This window comes from Haliaeetus leucocephalus, unplaced genomic scaffold (genome assembly GCF_000737465.1).
Source record: "Haliaeetus leucocephalus isolate CR32 unplaced genomic scaffold, Haliaeetus_leucocephalus-4.0 Scaffold636, whole genome shotgun sequence".
Classification (NCBI taxonomy): Eukaryota; Metazoa; Chordata; class Aves; order Accipitriformes; family Accipitridae; genus Haliaeetus; species Haliaeetus leucocephalus.
In genome coordinates, this window is record NW_010973072.1 from 5,501,550 (window position 1) to 5,517,557 (window position 16,008).

Consider the following 16,008-nt stretch of genomic DNA (forward strand, 5'->3'; position numbering starts at 1 on the left):
AAACAGTAAAAGCTTTACCAGAATTCCATCAAAACTTTATCATTGTTTAGAATCTAAAAGCTGCCATAAGAGGTCATCTGCTGAACTTCCATGTATTGTGCATTAGTAAACATTGTGCCCATGTTAGTCATCTGTAATTCAGATTTTTTTTCATATTAGCGTATCTTATTTGCTAGTGTAACTTTTCCAATATTTTAGTTTTTTAGAAACACAAACTACTTTGTGATGTTAGTGGATAGAATCCTAGATGTTACAGTGGACTGAATACATGACCTAGCAGGCATTTTCTTTCCTCTTTGGTGTATGGATGGCTGTTCCTGCATACGGGTACTTGGCAATATATGGTACAGGGTGTGGACAATAAATTGCATGGAAAATTGGGAATAAGGGCAAGTAGAATGAGTTCCTTATAGTAATACTGATTTTAAACTACCAATGATTTCATAGGAGAATGTGCGCATCTATATGGTCATGGAGCACCTTATCTTGCTTTAATTTGACTAGGAGATCTTAGGCTTAATGGTTTCCCATATGTATATGGGGTTGGGGGGGGGACGGAAATATACTATCTAGGCGGAAACGGAAGTTCCAGATGGATAAAGTCTTTTGATACTTCCTTTAAAAAATGGATGCACTTGTATAGTCTGAGAAAAATGTGGGACACTTGAGGTTTATTCAGAAGGAAATTTATCTGTGAACTTTCCTGTGTCTGTCACAGAAATGCTGGGTTTGTAAACCAGCAGAGCCAGCAGAATTTTGTACTCATTTGCACTCATCCTTCATTTTTTCTCACATTTCCCAGGTGGACAGTGTCGTTAAAGATGAGTAGTATAAGAATGTGAAAGTGTCCATCTAGAAAGCTCTAGCTAGTAAATCACTCTGTTTCACTTTTTTCTTATGTGAAGACATTTATGTCCTGATGTAGGCTCACCTGCTCAGCCACGCAAGCTCATTTGAAAGTGTTGCAAAGGAGCATGTGGGTGTGTAATGTGTGAAATACCCTAGATGAAAATGCATTTTTAGGTGACTGACATAGAACTTATTCTCTGAAAGTAACACTACTTCATCCAGTATGCTATAAGGGATGCAAGGTGAGCTTGTTTTCAGAATGTGTCTTTATCTGAATGATTCTTTTGGTTTTATATTCATACATACTACCTTCCTGTTGGGCAGTGGAAAAAAAAATTATGTCTACAGAGAAAAGCTTTTAAGTAATTGAACTAGATCTGTGGAATCAGGTATGACACATCTGCATCCCAACCTTAAAACTTGTATATTTAAGACTGGCCAGAAACAGTGGGGGGCATTTTTGAACTGACAACTCGCTTTCGTTTTCACTTCCCTTCCCCTGCACAAAATTACAAATTACAAAATTATAACTTTGCCTGATGATCATCTTGAAGAAAATGAGATAAAATAACTACAAACTGTTTTAAAACAACAGTGCTGAACTCCTTAGCAGCACTACAGAACATGTATTCGATTAGGGTGATACCATACTATTTGTCACTGGCTGTTCCAGTGCTCGATCGTGGTGGAAACAAAGGGGAATGCTGTTTGCAAACATTTAAACTTGTTCCCTCTGAGGATTGTAATGGCAGCTGTGATTTGCCTGCTAGACTTTTTTTTTTTTCTTCCTTCAAAGTAAAGGAAGATCTGAAAATGTGTGGGACTTTACTTTAGCTCTCCCCCCCCATCTTTGTGGTATTATGTGGAGTGTCAGAAATTCTGGTCTCTTGGCTCAGCCTTCTTGGAAGGACAAGGCCCAAATATTGTAGCTGTGTAGTATGCCTGGTGCCCTGCAGAATCGCCAGTACATTTTAGTCGTAAGGTACCGTATCACCTCCCGCTTTTGGTGCATTTGCTTTAGATATCTAGGTTGTATGCATACGCTTGTGTTTTCTGGCAGGAGTTTACTCTTATCGATGTGGAAAAAAAATAGTTTGCTCTGCTATTGTTTTCTTTAAAGATCTGCTTTTCCCAGTTGCCAAATAGTCTGTAGACAAAATCAGAAAAGCTCTGAGTTTCAGTGTGAAAGCGCACATTGAACTGGTGACCTGACAGCCTCTCAGAGCTTGTGCTGTTTTGATATTTGGCTAGAACTTAGTGAAACAGAAGATAAATAATGCAAGTTGAAAACATGTCACAGATGGTAGAGATTTTGAAAAGATGCTCTGCATCTGGAAGCAAAGCCTGCAAACCTATCCTGGGTTCTCTATGTCTAGAGAAAGAGGAATTGGCTACTTCTTCTCTGAGTCTTGATCTGGTTCAGAGCCCAATGCTCTTTTTTTTCCACAACGGGTCAAACATCAGGCAGAAATCTGACTCTGAACTTCGCTTCAGACATTTCTGATTTTACTGTCCTGTTCTTACATCCTTGCTTTCTTTAAAATCCACATTTCCCAAGCATGATGAGAGTAAAAATCCTCTTACTGTACCAGTCCTATGAAGTATGAGGGACTGCTTTTCAGATGGTAACTAACTGGCTCCAGTTGCATCCTGACTTCCAGAGTCTTCAGCTGCTGGGTGTGCAGCTGAGTCTTTAAAGGACTGCAAATGTAAATAAAGAAAATACCAGCATCTCATTTGCTGTACTTCTTGCCTATACTGATCAATCTTCTTTTAAAAGCATTTAAGTGGTGTTGGTTATGAACAAATGAAGAAAAACATCCTAAGGAAAGTTATGATTGAGCTGCTTCTGTGAACATCCCTATTTCCCTTCCTCAAAGCTTGTGCAATATAAAATTCGAGAACAATGAAATAATAATTTAAAAAAAATCCAAACCTGCCATGCAGTTAATCTGACCAATGTTCTGAAAGTTTATGTTATTTTCTGAAAGTATGAATGCTTAAGATGGCAATATTTAACTGTGTATATATCCACTAATTTGATTCTTTATAAAGGCTCTCCCTAAATTTTTCCTAAGTATTTATATGGTAGACAAGAATAATTCAAAAGATAATTTCTTGTAGTCTCTGCCCTTAAATTTTTATGAATATATGAATCTCCTTTACAATATTTGTTACAGGATCTTTGGGACTGTGAATAATATTTGCTGTAAGGGTAGATTGGTTGGTTTGTTTGTTTTTCCTAAGTTCTCTGTTTCTGTTACACATGAAAAATCATAGAATCATTTAAGTTGGTAAAGACCTTTAAGACCATTGAGTCTAACTGTTAACCTAGCACTGCCAAATTGTGTTACCTGCGGAGTTTTTTGATACTGTCTTTGCTTGTGCAGGACTGTTGAAGGAAACTACCAAACCTTGAGGTTGCCTTTGGAGAAAAAAATGACATGCATTTTTGAAGATAACACCAAAACTTTGTAAAGAATGTGACCAAATACCTATATTAGTGAAATGCTCTAAGTTCCTCCTGAACAGTTGGCAAGGACTACTTGTTTTGTTGTTGAAGAAAGACTGTTTGGGAAATGAGGAGAAAAAAGAGAGACAGAATTAGTGCCTATCCTAGCTGCATCCTTACACAAAATAGCTGAATATACTGAATTTCCTTTCTTTACTGCTTCTGCTTTTCATGTTGCTGACTGCCACAAGTGGAAATCGAGGACTTGATTCCAAAATATTACTGTAATAGTTTAAACAAAATAAAATAAGCTCACTAGAGTGTGTCAGAGAAACCACTGTGTTGAGTGTATCTGAACGGATATGAAAGTGCACTTTAGATCCTTTAAAAAAACCTTAAAGTGACAATTTTACAGGGAGGGGTTGATCTATGCTTAAGGAAAGGTCTTGTACGACCCTTATATGTATGTATAAGCTCATTGGAGGCTTGTTATGGACCTGGGGTATTGCAGTAATACTGAAAACTATTAGTAGCTGTTGTTCAAAATTGTTAGAATCCAAATTCTGCATAGATTTACGATATACAACTTGAACAAAGTCAATCACATGTAAACACTCATTTCATAAGTTAAGAAAAGTGTCTTTTTCAAAGTGTTTCTTCAAAGCGTTAGAATCCATCTGTTAGGGAGAGTATACAAAGATGGTCATCTGCTCTGTATTATTGTAACATTAAATAGAAGTGTTGGAGGAACTGGAAATTTCCTGTTCTACTTGAAATACTTGTTTCAGTTTACACAAATGTGGCAATAGTAAAAGGCAAATAACTTATTTGAGACTAGATGTCTCTGGATAAAATCACCTCTAGGGATAAATGTCCTCAACTGAAGTCTGTTCAGGGAAGAAGCCTTTCAGGGAGACCTTTAAAGATTTTAACATCATATTGTGATTAAAATAATACTGTTAACTGCATTATTTTATAGGATTTTATTTGGAAACTTTCATAGTCATCTTTTATTTAATGTTGTTCTTCATGTTGCTAGTGAATTTGAAACTAATATGGTGCAAGGAGCCATATAATCTTGCACTATTTCACTATAAGCTTTTAAAAAATTAAGCAGGCCGTGTTCACAAGAGCAGGAATAGCTAAACTGTACCACAAGTCACTTTTATGGTGTGATTTCTCTTTTAGAACTGTCAACAAACCATGTCTTACACAGTGCAAGTGTATGAGAAAGTCTTGCTCCTTGCAACTGTATGGGGAAGTTCCATGTGAAAACAAAAGGTTAAAAGAAAACCCTATAGAAAGCGCATGTTTTTCTGCAGTAATGCAACTATTAAGGCCAATGTCTTGAACAAACCTCCAGTAGCTCCTTGTCTACTTACACTGTTCTCAAAAAGAAGGAAATTGAAAATTGCTTTTTTCTGGTTTTGCTCCTGGAATAAAATTGTGTTATATTGTATGGCTGCGCTTCATTAAACAGCTGCCCTGTTTTATCCTGGAGATTGTTTTATGTCTGTACTGTGTGAAATGATCCCTGCTTAGTAGCAATCTTTATACAGCAATTTAACAAAGGTTAGTAACTGTTACCTCTAGTTTACAGTTAGAGAAACTAAGATGCAGAGCATTATTTGCCCAATTGCAGCACTTACTGGGTGTTTTTTTTTCTTTAAAATTTTTCCTTTCCTGCTTCCTGCATATGGAAGATACTGAATTTGATAACTGAAAAAAACATCTTGGGAAAGAGCTGGAAGAGCTCATCTCTTATTTCAAATTATATATACCAAATATGCAGTTTTGAAGTTCATGGCAAGATAGTGGCCATTGATGTTGAGAAAGATTTAATACATGCAATATTGTTGCCATTTTCTGCTACTTTGCAACTCTATCATTCCTAAACTATTTTTGTAGTGTCTACCTGAAGTTTTATAGAGAATTATGTGGAGATTCCTTTTCCTGTAGCCATATTTTAAAGAAGAACCTGTGCCTACTGCCCCATATTCAAGTACACTGTTACAAAAAATATAAACTATGTGTGGTGGGTTGACCCTGGCTGAACACCAGGTGCCCACCAAAGCTGCTCTATCACTCCCCCCTCCTCAGCTGGACAGGGGAAAGAAAATATAACAAAGGGCTTGTGGATTGAGATAAGGACAGGAGAGATCACTCACCAATTACCGTCATGGGCAAAACAGACTCAACTTGGGGAAAATTAACTCAATTTATTACAAATCAACCAGTGTAGGGCAATGAGAAATAAAACCAAATCTCAGAACACCTTCCCTCTACCCCTCCCTTCTTCCCGGGCACAACTTCACTCCCGGATTCTATACCAACCCCCCCCAGCGGCACAGAGGGACGGGGAATGGGGGTTGCAGTCAGTTCATCACACGTTGCCTCTGCTACTCCTTTCTCCTCATGGGCAGGACTCATCACCCTTCCCCTGCTCCAGTGTGGGGTCCCTCCCATGGGGGACAGTCCTCCATGAACTGCTCCAGCATGGGTCCCTTCCACAGTGTGCAGTCCTTCAGGAGCACACTGCTCCAGCGTGGGTCCCCTGTGGGGTCCCAAGTCCTGCCAGAAATCTGCTCCAGCGTGGGCTCCTCTCTCCACAGATCCCCAGGTCCTGCGAGGAGCCTGCTCCAGCGCGGGCTTCCCACAGGGTCACAGCCTCCTTTGGGCACCCACCTGCTCCGGCGTGGGGTCCTCCCCGGGCTGCAGGTGGAGATCTGCTCCACCGTGGACCTCTGTGAGCTGCAGGGGGACAGCCTGCCTCACCATGGTCTTCCCCACGGGCTGCAGCGGAATGTCTGCTCCGGTGCCTGGAGCATCTCCTCCCCCTCCTTCTGCACTGACCTGGGGGTCTGCAGGGCTGTTTCTCTTACGTGGTCTCACTCTTTCTCTCTGTCTGCCGTTTCTGCATCCCAGCAACTTTTTTCCTTCTTAAATATGTTATCCCAGAGGCGTTACCACTATCGCTGATTGGCTCGGTCTTTGCTGGCAGTGGGTCCGTCTTGGAGCCGGCTGGTATGGGCTCTGTCAGAGACAGGGGAAGCTTCTAGCAGCTTCTCACTTGAAGCCACCACTGTACCCCCTCCTGCTACCAAAACCTTGCCACACAAAGCCAATACACTATGATGTTTTTATGGTTAGAGAGGTAATGATTTAAATAAGGGCCAAAGTCAAGAGAGTTGTGAGATTAATTAGAATGCAAAAGCAGTGACTCTGCAATGCCTGTATGTTCTCCTTTTGTTGCATATGAACTAGGTGGCAAATTTACTAGTTGTTTTTCATTCTTGAAGAAGAAAATCTGCTTAGTATAAATACCCTGCCCAAAATCCTGAGTGCTTTTATCAACAGCTATGTCCCATAGACAGAAATTACATGTTGATGAAGAAGAAGAAAAAATAATCTGTGATTTCAACTAACTTTTTTAAAAATAGCTGAATGCATTTTATGTGTAGACTTTAAGATCTTTAATGTTTTAAGAGTTTATTCACATTTTTCTTGACTTTTGGCTTCCTCACCCCAGAAATGGAGCACCGGTGTGCTGAAAATAGTCTAAAATTGCACACACCCCCCTTTTTAAAAAACAATTCTACACCTACTATGTATATTTTTTTATACTTTTCCCAAATGACAATAGAATGATATGACTGTAGAAAAAGAAAAACCCAGTGATTCTTCTTCAGCAATGCAGGTAAAGGTCACCCAGAGTTCTCTCCTGCATTTTGAGTAACCACACAAATCACAGAATAAGTCAGATTGGATGGAACCTCAGGTTTTAAAATAACTTTGGGTTTGGATAAGAAAAAGGTGTCTTGGAACTGACTCAAGGGGCTCCTGCTGTTTTTAGTTATTTCCTACTTCTTATCATATTTAATGAGACCTTACTTCTAGTCTATGGATTTTGACATACAGCTATTTAAAACAAAGCTCACATTTTAATTGCACAAAGAAATGCAAAGAAACAGGTGGGAAGGCAGGTGTTTTCCTGCTATAAATTTTTCTGGTGATCGGTGATTCACTTGTATTTCTCTCCATGTCAGTAATGGATGCTATATATAATTCCAGGTTGAGAGAGGGACACTTGCCTCTCCGAGCTGGCATGTCTCGTGTAATGCATCGTACAAATACATCTTCCTGTTGCAGCAAAATTTCAATTCACTTGCTGTGAAGTTTATTATTTAAAACAAAAAATGGTCTGAGTTTAGGATATATGTAGTTTATAAATGAATCCATTATAAGTGCCATTTATAAAAGACAGTGGCCTAAATTCAGATAAGAATGTGACCCTCACCCTGTGCAGTATAGTTAATCTCAGAATTTCATTAGATTTAATAGGAAAAGTGTAAGACAATATGATAATATACATGGTATAATTACTGTTTACAATTAACTTATATGCTACTTGAAAGTGTATTTTCTACATTAAAAACAGTAATTGAAGCTATGGTTTGAATGGTGGTGCTGTCCAAGGTGATTTGCAAACAGTCACAGCTAAGGAGTCACTTTTTTGCCAGGACTGACTAAAGGATTTGGGCATCCAGGTTTGGCCAGACCCTTTCCGCTTGAACTGAAGAGCTGTGACTGATAAGAGGCTGCATTAGGAAGCAGTTGACCCTCAGCAGATCTGCCATAGACTGGGGAAAATGGGGGAAGATACGCTTAGAAACCAAAAGGCAACCTCTTAAAGATCATGTGAACAGTATGATGCATTTTTTTCCCACAGCAATAAAATTTGCACCACAGGAGACCTGGGAGGCTGGGTGAGGTCTGGGAAAAGGTATCCTACAGACCACAGGGGGTGGCAGGCCATGCACCTGGCACCGTGGAGTTTGATTGGAGTGATAAAGTTCCCCATCCTTCCCAATAAATCTATACTTGATTATTAACAGACTCATTAAGCCATTAAGTAATGGATTAATTCTGGGCACTGCTGGGGAACTAATGGGATCCTCCCTGTATGGACTATTCTTCATACGTTGTGGTGATCATATAAGGAACAAAATTCAAACTTATCCCACAAAGTTTACTTTAGTAACTGGTTCCACATAGTGTTCTTCTGTGCTGAATGGATTTGCTTATTTGCGTTGTTACCTATTGGCATGATGAATTTTCGCTTGCCTGGTACATGAATAAATCAGCTGCAGTCTGCAAATAGGTTACTTGAAAAGTGCAATTCACTTAGTGCAGGTTTTTTTTTTTTTTAATAGGTTGCATTAATGTAATAATTTTGGTTTCACTTTGCTGCTTCTCTTCTTCTGTTAGGTTCTAACAATCAGAGGGCTGCAATATATTACGTACGATGAATCAGGCATCTTTTTAGCTCCTTCGTTCTATGTCTCTGCATTTGGCCCTAGGTCCAGAAATACATGCTGAAATGCATATATTGTGTGCCTTCCCCTGCTTCCTGTGGAGAAGGGGGAACAAAGAAGGACTGGAAATTTCTCCCTGCCCCCAGTGGCACTGACCAGTGTGACGTACCCCTGCAGAATTGTTCTCTGGTAATGCTACCAGCTAGTGATAAATGTATTCTTTCTCCCCAAGCCCAAGAAAAGAGAAAACTGTGGTTCATTTTTTTTGTGGCAGGCTGGGAAAGGAGTTGCTGTTGTTCTTTGGACATTTTAAGAGGCAGCGTTGTGGTATTCAGAAGTCATGTTTGGCCTTGTTGCAGTTCTGGAAAGCAATCCTTAGCAACCTATTTGCTAAGGTTTTGACTTATTCCTCTTCAGAAATTATTAAATCTTAATAATATGCTACATATTTTGATGATAAAATGGATTCTACCAATATCATTAGTCTTATCTTTTGAATTGATAGTTTGGGTTTTTTTAACCTCTCTAGTTTTTCTCAAGAGTGGAATTGTTATATTGTTGTAAAACACAGACTTGAGAGACATAGTTCTAGACTCAACCTGTCACAGGTAATTTGTTGCTGTTCTTATGTGATGTGTTTATGGATCCAGATCTTACACTGAATGTTACAAAGACTGTATGTGACAACAAGATGGTTTTTTAACTTACAAAGAACATACAAAATTAAGGAGGGACTGAAGAAGAAACAGATAAAATGAAACACATTATTGTTACTGTTGCATATTAGGAACTGCTTGGGTATTTCCCCAACTTTTTCCTCATGGGTACTTATGATATTTAATTGCTATTTGTGCATCTGTTGACTTGCTTTTCCTGCAGTGATAAGCCACACTTGCATGGTTTAGTCTGTGTCATCTGAGGTGGTTCTGATTCCTGTGCAGTTGTCTTAGGCTTGCATGGCAAGGTTTTGGTAGTGGGCAGGGGTGGGGGGCTACAGGGGTGGCTTCTGGGAGAAGCTGCTAGAAGGTTCCCCCATGTCTGACAGAGCCAATGCCAGCCGGCTCCAAGATGGACCCGCTGCTGGCCGAGGCCGAGCTAATCAGTGGTGGTTGTAGTGCCTCTGGGATAACAGGTTTAAGAAGGGGGAAAAAAAACCTGCGAGGCAGCAGTCAGAAGAGAGAGGAGTGAGAACATGTGAGAGAAACAGCCCTGCAGACCCCCAGGTCAGTGCAGAAGGAGGGGGAGGAGATGCTCCAGGCACCGGAGCAGACATTCCCCTGCAGCCCGTGGGGAAGACCATGGTGAGGCAGGCTGTCCCCCTGCAGCTCACAGAGGTCCATGGTGGAGCAGATCTCCACCTGCAGCCCGGGGAGGACCCCACGCCGGAGCAGGTGGGTGCCCAAAGGAGGCTGTGACCCCATGGGAAGCCTGCGCTGGAGCAGGCTCCCGGCAGGACCTAGGGATCTGTGGAGAGAGGAGCCCACTCTGGAGCAGATTTCTGGCAGGACTTGGGACCCCACAGGGGACCCACGCTGGAGCAGTGTGCTCCTGAAGGACTGCACACCGTGGAAGGGACCCATGCTGGAGCAGTTCGTGAAGATCTGCAGCCTGTGGGAAGGACCCACATTGGAGAAGTTCATGGAGGACTGTCCCCCATGGGAGGGACCCCACAGTGGAGCAGGGGAAGAGTGATGAGTCCTGCCCATGAGGAGAAAGGAGTAGCAGGAGTAGCAGAGGCAACGTGTGATGAACTGACTGCAACCCCCATTCCCCGTCCCCCTGCACCGCTGGGGGGGAGGACGTAGAGAACTTGGGGGTGGGGTCAGGGGAAGGTGTTTTAAGATTTAGTTTTTATTTCTCATTATCCTAGTCTGATTTGATTAGCAATAAATTAAGTTAATTTTCCCCAAGTCAAGTCTTTTTTGCCCATGATGGTAATTGCTGAATGATCTTTCCCTGTCCTTATCTTGACCCACAAGCTTTTCATTGTATTTACTCCCCTTTCCAGGTAAGGAGAGGAGTGATAGAGCAGCTTTGGTGGGCACCTGGCATCCAGCCAGGGTCAGCTCACGACACCTGTGAAAACAGTGAATGTCCTCCCACATAATTCAATTAATTACTGGTTGCTCTACTTTTAAAAAGACCTTTAGGGTAGGAGGCTATTTGAAATTTGGGGTTGGTTTGAGTAAGGCTTAAACTTGCTGTAGATGAAGGCACTCCAAAACATTTCCAGATCAGGTAATTATTGATTTATTATCCCTAAAGGAAAGCAGGGTTGCCCACGTATCACATTGCTCTGGGATCACTTTGCCAGTGGACAAGATTCAAGGATAGATGAGTAAGTTTTTCTTAAATATTTGATAGCATTACTGGAAATCATTAAACAAAACAATAAAATCATGCAATAAAATACTTCTGGGTTATAACTTACAATTAGTTTCTTTTGCTGCTTTATTGTATCTCGTTCATGACTTTATTGTCTCTCTTTCACAGCTTTATTTTCTCAGTCTGCTGAAAGACTGGTTACTTATTGTCACTGCTTAATTGCCCATGTCCTCCCCCTTCCCCAGTCATACCTAGGCTGCTGTATACTGTACTACTATGCTCATGCGTCTCTGTTTATCTAGAGTTAGGTTACAGGCTGTATATATTGCACAGGTTTGCTTGGAAACCAGAGAGATAAGGTGAGACTAGTCTTTTTTTGTCAGCTGAAGAGCAGTGCCTCTCTGATGAGCAGCAAAAGGAGTGTTAAACTGACTCATGACTCAGAAAATATGCCTTCTTGTCAGAGAAATGATACTACTTTATTTCCAAAGGTGTTCCAAGGCCTAAATCACTGATATTTGCAAAGTGTTTTTTGATTATCCTTTGGAAGGATTATACTGTTCTGCTTGGTGAGAGCAAAGTTTAAGAAGTTACTTAGAATTCTGACAGTTGCCCTCCTACCAAGGACTCAGCCGAGCCTTACGCAGAGCACTACTACTTAAATTGTTAAAACACTTTTCATTGTTACACTTAGTGAATCACAATTTTGCTTTATGCTTCTTTCTGCAGGAACACTGGCATAATTTGAAGCAACAGCTACTTTAATGGCATGTAATGAGCAATTAATGAGCAAAATAATATCTGTGGCGTTCACAGTAACAGCATGTCATTGCTCCTTTGTTCCTGTTCTCATCATCATCTTCTTCAGCATCTGACCTATAATCAGTTTTCTTTTCATACTTACCTACAGTACTATTACTTTAGGCAAGGCCTCATTGTCCCTTTCAGCACAGAGAAAACTGATAGTGTGAAGACTTACATGAAAAGAGAATAATATGCTTTTCTTGACATAACTAGTTTCCCTTGCTCTCTGCCTGTGTTGATAGCAATGACACCCTTAACCAACTTCTTGCAGTCTCCCTTTCCACAGAGCAGTGTTGTTTATAAATCCAATGTTTCCTTTCAAGCTGCAGTGTGTCCTGAATTCTGCAGTAGGATTTGCAAATGTGTAGTCTTGAATGTTTTTTAAGCCCTGTTGACTTCTAGTGTATTCCATAGGGCCCCATGTTCCAATGCAGTTTTGAGAATCCCTTTCCTAGAGAGCTCTGCTGGTGACAGCTTGTCCCAGCTCTGCCAGGACATAATCATGAGGAAGAGGTGGTATGGGTTCAGCTCCACTCCTTGTCTTTGCACGGTTGCTCCATGCTAGATTGGGCAAAGGAGAAAGCATTTGCCTGTTTTTATGTGGAGTAAGGGTCAGAATAGTCTTTTCTACCACCACAAAACTCTGAAGAGGAAAAACAGATGCTGGGAAGAAATGTTTCAGATGTAACTTTGTTTCAATAATTCAAGATTCTCAGAGCTATTTATTCTCATTCCCCAAATGGTGTTTGTCTTGAGAACTCAGGGGAATCAGCTGACTTCACTTTAGCCTCAAGGTGTAGTAAGGATGGTATTTAAGAGCAGTAACTGCACTGGAAATCAGGAAGTAATAAAGCACAACTTATTCTAGAAGAATTTTTTTTATAATTTACATTTCTACAACGTTGGGACTTTGTTTTTAACAAGAAGGAAATGATATTCAGCCATGAACTTTGATACTCCTGAGAATTCCAGTTTACCTTAGTAAAAGATGTAGAAGTTACTTCATTATGATTACATACTCTCTATTTCTGTACCCCAGGACAATAATGTGGTATCTGTTTTCATAGGCTTCCTGGGGAGGAAACAATACAGTGAAATGTAAATACAGCTTTTCCATAGTGATGATTGATGCTACAGTGCTCAGATATTAATACTGAGTAGTCCACCAGGACAATATTATACTACTAAAATTGTAATTTACCTATAACACCTAGAAAAAAATCCTTAAAAATAAATTCAGGCAGATGAACTCTTTTTTGTCAAGATGTGGCATAGATATAATGAAAAGCAGGGCTAAAGTTCTTATAGCAGAATATGGATGCCCCTTTTCAAGTGCATCTTCATGGGGTTGCTTAAGTGTGAAGGTAAGCAGATGTATAAAGTTTTGGACAGATGACTGGAGAGGTGAAGGTTGAGTCACAAACCTGGAGCCAGCTGCATTGTGGCAGCTGCATATGAAAGATCAGGCTGTAGTTTTTCAATGCTTGAGAAACTTGCAGGCTGTGCATTGAAAGGCAGGGACATGCAAGTGGGAGGAAAACTGTCCATCCTTTATCCAGAAGAAAGTTTGCTGCCATTTGGGTAGGTTTACATTTTTATTGTTCTCATTGTAACTGTGTGGCTTTGTTTATTGTAGCTTAATTGAGTGTGTGTCAGGAGAGTTGGAAACTTCTGAGCCTGAGAAACAAATATTCTTTGGGAAAGGACTTGGCCAAGCCTGTGTTTGCTTTCCAGACGTGGTGGGAGAACACTGAGAAGAGGTGAGGATGGAGCAGCAGGCCATGCAGATTTACCCAAACTAATTTTAAATTGGAGAATCTGGTTTGTGTTAAGTATTGCTGTGGCAGAACGTGTAGGCAATTGGAACTAATGATAAATCTGAATCTTAGTGTCCTGTTACCTACAAATTCTAAGGCTTTGAAGCATTTGCTCATGTGTCTCTCTTTAGGAGACCAAAGTTTGGTTTTATTGTTTGTTTCAAGCTTTTTGTTCTTAATGTATGCTTTTGTTAATCCTCCCCTGCTAATTATAGAAAACAATGCTATTTTGCTTTGCTATTTTGCTTTTGCTATTATGGAAGGTGAAGCAGTGAAAGAAGCCTCTGTGGAGACAGGGTTTATGTTACCTAAATCCACAACAGACAGGCTTCTTTCCCTATGTTAAGAGATTACAGGAAAAGGTTTGTGGCAGTTCAAGCCAGTCTACCTTCTCTAATTTGCCTGTTGCCATTCTTTGTTTTGGAGTATTCTGAAAAACTCGGGTATTCTTCCTTGCAGAAGCAGGCATATCTTATTTTGAGCCAATCTGTTTTCAGTAAAATCCTCTTTCTGTCCTGATAAAATTTTCCCACTGTGTTGATCTATGGAGCTGAACTGCTGATTTGATAAACCGTGATGAAAAAGTAATTTTTCTCTCTGAAATAAAGGTTAGCTGTCTGCCAGATTTCACTGTTCTAAACTACTGTTCTTTGCCTAGAGAAACATGAGTTAGAGGAAAATTGAAACCTGGTAAAAACATTTTTTCCTCCTGTTAATCATAAGGCTTAACTGGCTGTGCTAAATATGAGTTTGTTCTTTCTCAGGTGAGGTGAAATCTGAGTGCGTAGATTCAAATCAGGAGTGATTTCCTCTTAGTAACTGTGCCAAAAATAAGAGTGCAGAGTCGATGTTTCCTCCTGAAGTGTATGAAGATTGAGCACGCATTCATATTTTCTTGCATGCTGCATTGCATGAAGAAGTTGAAAAGCATGCTGTGAATCCCCCTTGGCTCTGAATGGGCTGGTCTGTCTACCTGATGCCATGCAAGTCATGCAGATACCGTAGCTCAGTTTCCTGAAGCAGTGAAGCATCAGCAGTATATCCCTGTGCTCCCATTAATTCCCCTGGAGCTGAGTGACCAGGTCCCACAGGCAAGCCAAACAGTCCTCAAGGTGCAGTCTATTGACTTACCTTCAGGTATTGTAGTATGTCCTGAAGGTGTTTTCTTGAAACTAATAGCACTTAGGAGTCATTCAGAACTTGACGCATGGCCTGTTTTCACACAGAGAAAATTTTCTTGCAATTTAGTTAGGGGAATAGTTTTTAGAGGTTGTTTATTATTCTGATAAACACAGGAAAGTAACTATTTATAATAAAGATTCCCTTGCAAAGGGAAATGGCAGAGGTGTACTGACAAGATAAGAGTTATAATGTTTTGGAAGTTTGCAAATAAAATACTAAATTGGATTCCTACTGCAATACACATTTTTTAACTTCAGTAGTAGATTGAATAATCTATAGTATTTGTCATATAGTTGTAATTTTATAGTAATAGCCTGCATGTCTTAGGCATTAGTGTGTGTTTCATTTAGAGACAGATAATTTCCAAAATAATTTCAACATTTTTATTTTTAAGCAGGAAAAAGTGCTGACATCTTAAAAACCTGTTTTGGCACAAATCATATGTGCACAAGGTAAAGGTCATACTGGTCAACATAGACAACTTTTGATTCATTAAAAACTTGAAGGTGGAATAACAGCTGCTAGTATTTGTGAAGTGATCGATTAGTTTCTCAGTGATAAACATGAAAGGAAGTCTTTACACCACAAACAGTTTTGTCAAGTAGCTTGGAAAGGCTGTGTTTGATAGATAGAGCCTTCAGGGAAGAAGCTAAAAGGAATCAATTTTTGTCCTTACTATAACTTTGCATATGAGTTCATCATTGAGCAACTCTACTCATCATTAATTCTCAGCAGTCAATCTGCCCTTGTTTTATACACTATCTACTTTTCACTCTAATCACCTACAAAAACTTGAACTGAGTATGTAACATCCAAAATATTTGTCCCAATAGCTAATAGCTTCAGGTTCTTGCTCCAGAAGCATACAAGGATTTGTATTTGTCAGCTAGAAGCAAACAGATTTTAGACTGGGAAAGGAAAAGAGTTGTTTACAATTAAACAGACTTTTATTCTTGTGTCACTGTAAGTCACCATTCTCGCCTTCTGTCATACCTGCTCTCATGTTATAACATTAAATCTTTCACAGCTGATTGAAGGTGGGCAAGGCTGTGTTTTGTCTGGTGAAACCATAAGAAGGACAGCAACATTTGCTGCATTTTCCTGGGGTCCATCTTTTTGTAAACAACCTTAGAAATTACTTTTGCTTTTCTGACCTTTTGGGTTCAGATTATTGTGCAGAAGCACTTTGGGATTTGGCATAAGGGACAATACCTAGTCATCTAGACTGGCAAAATCGAAGGCAAATAAAGAATGAAAACAGGTT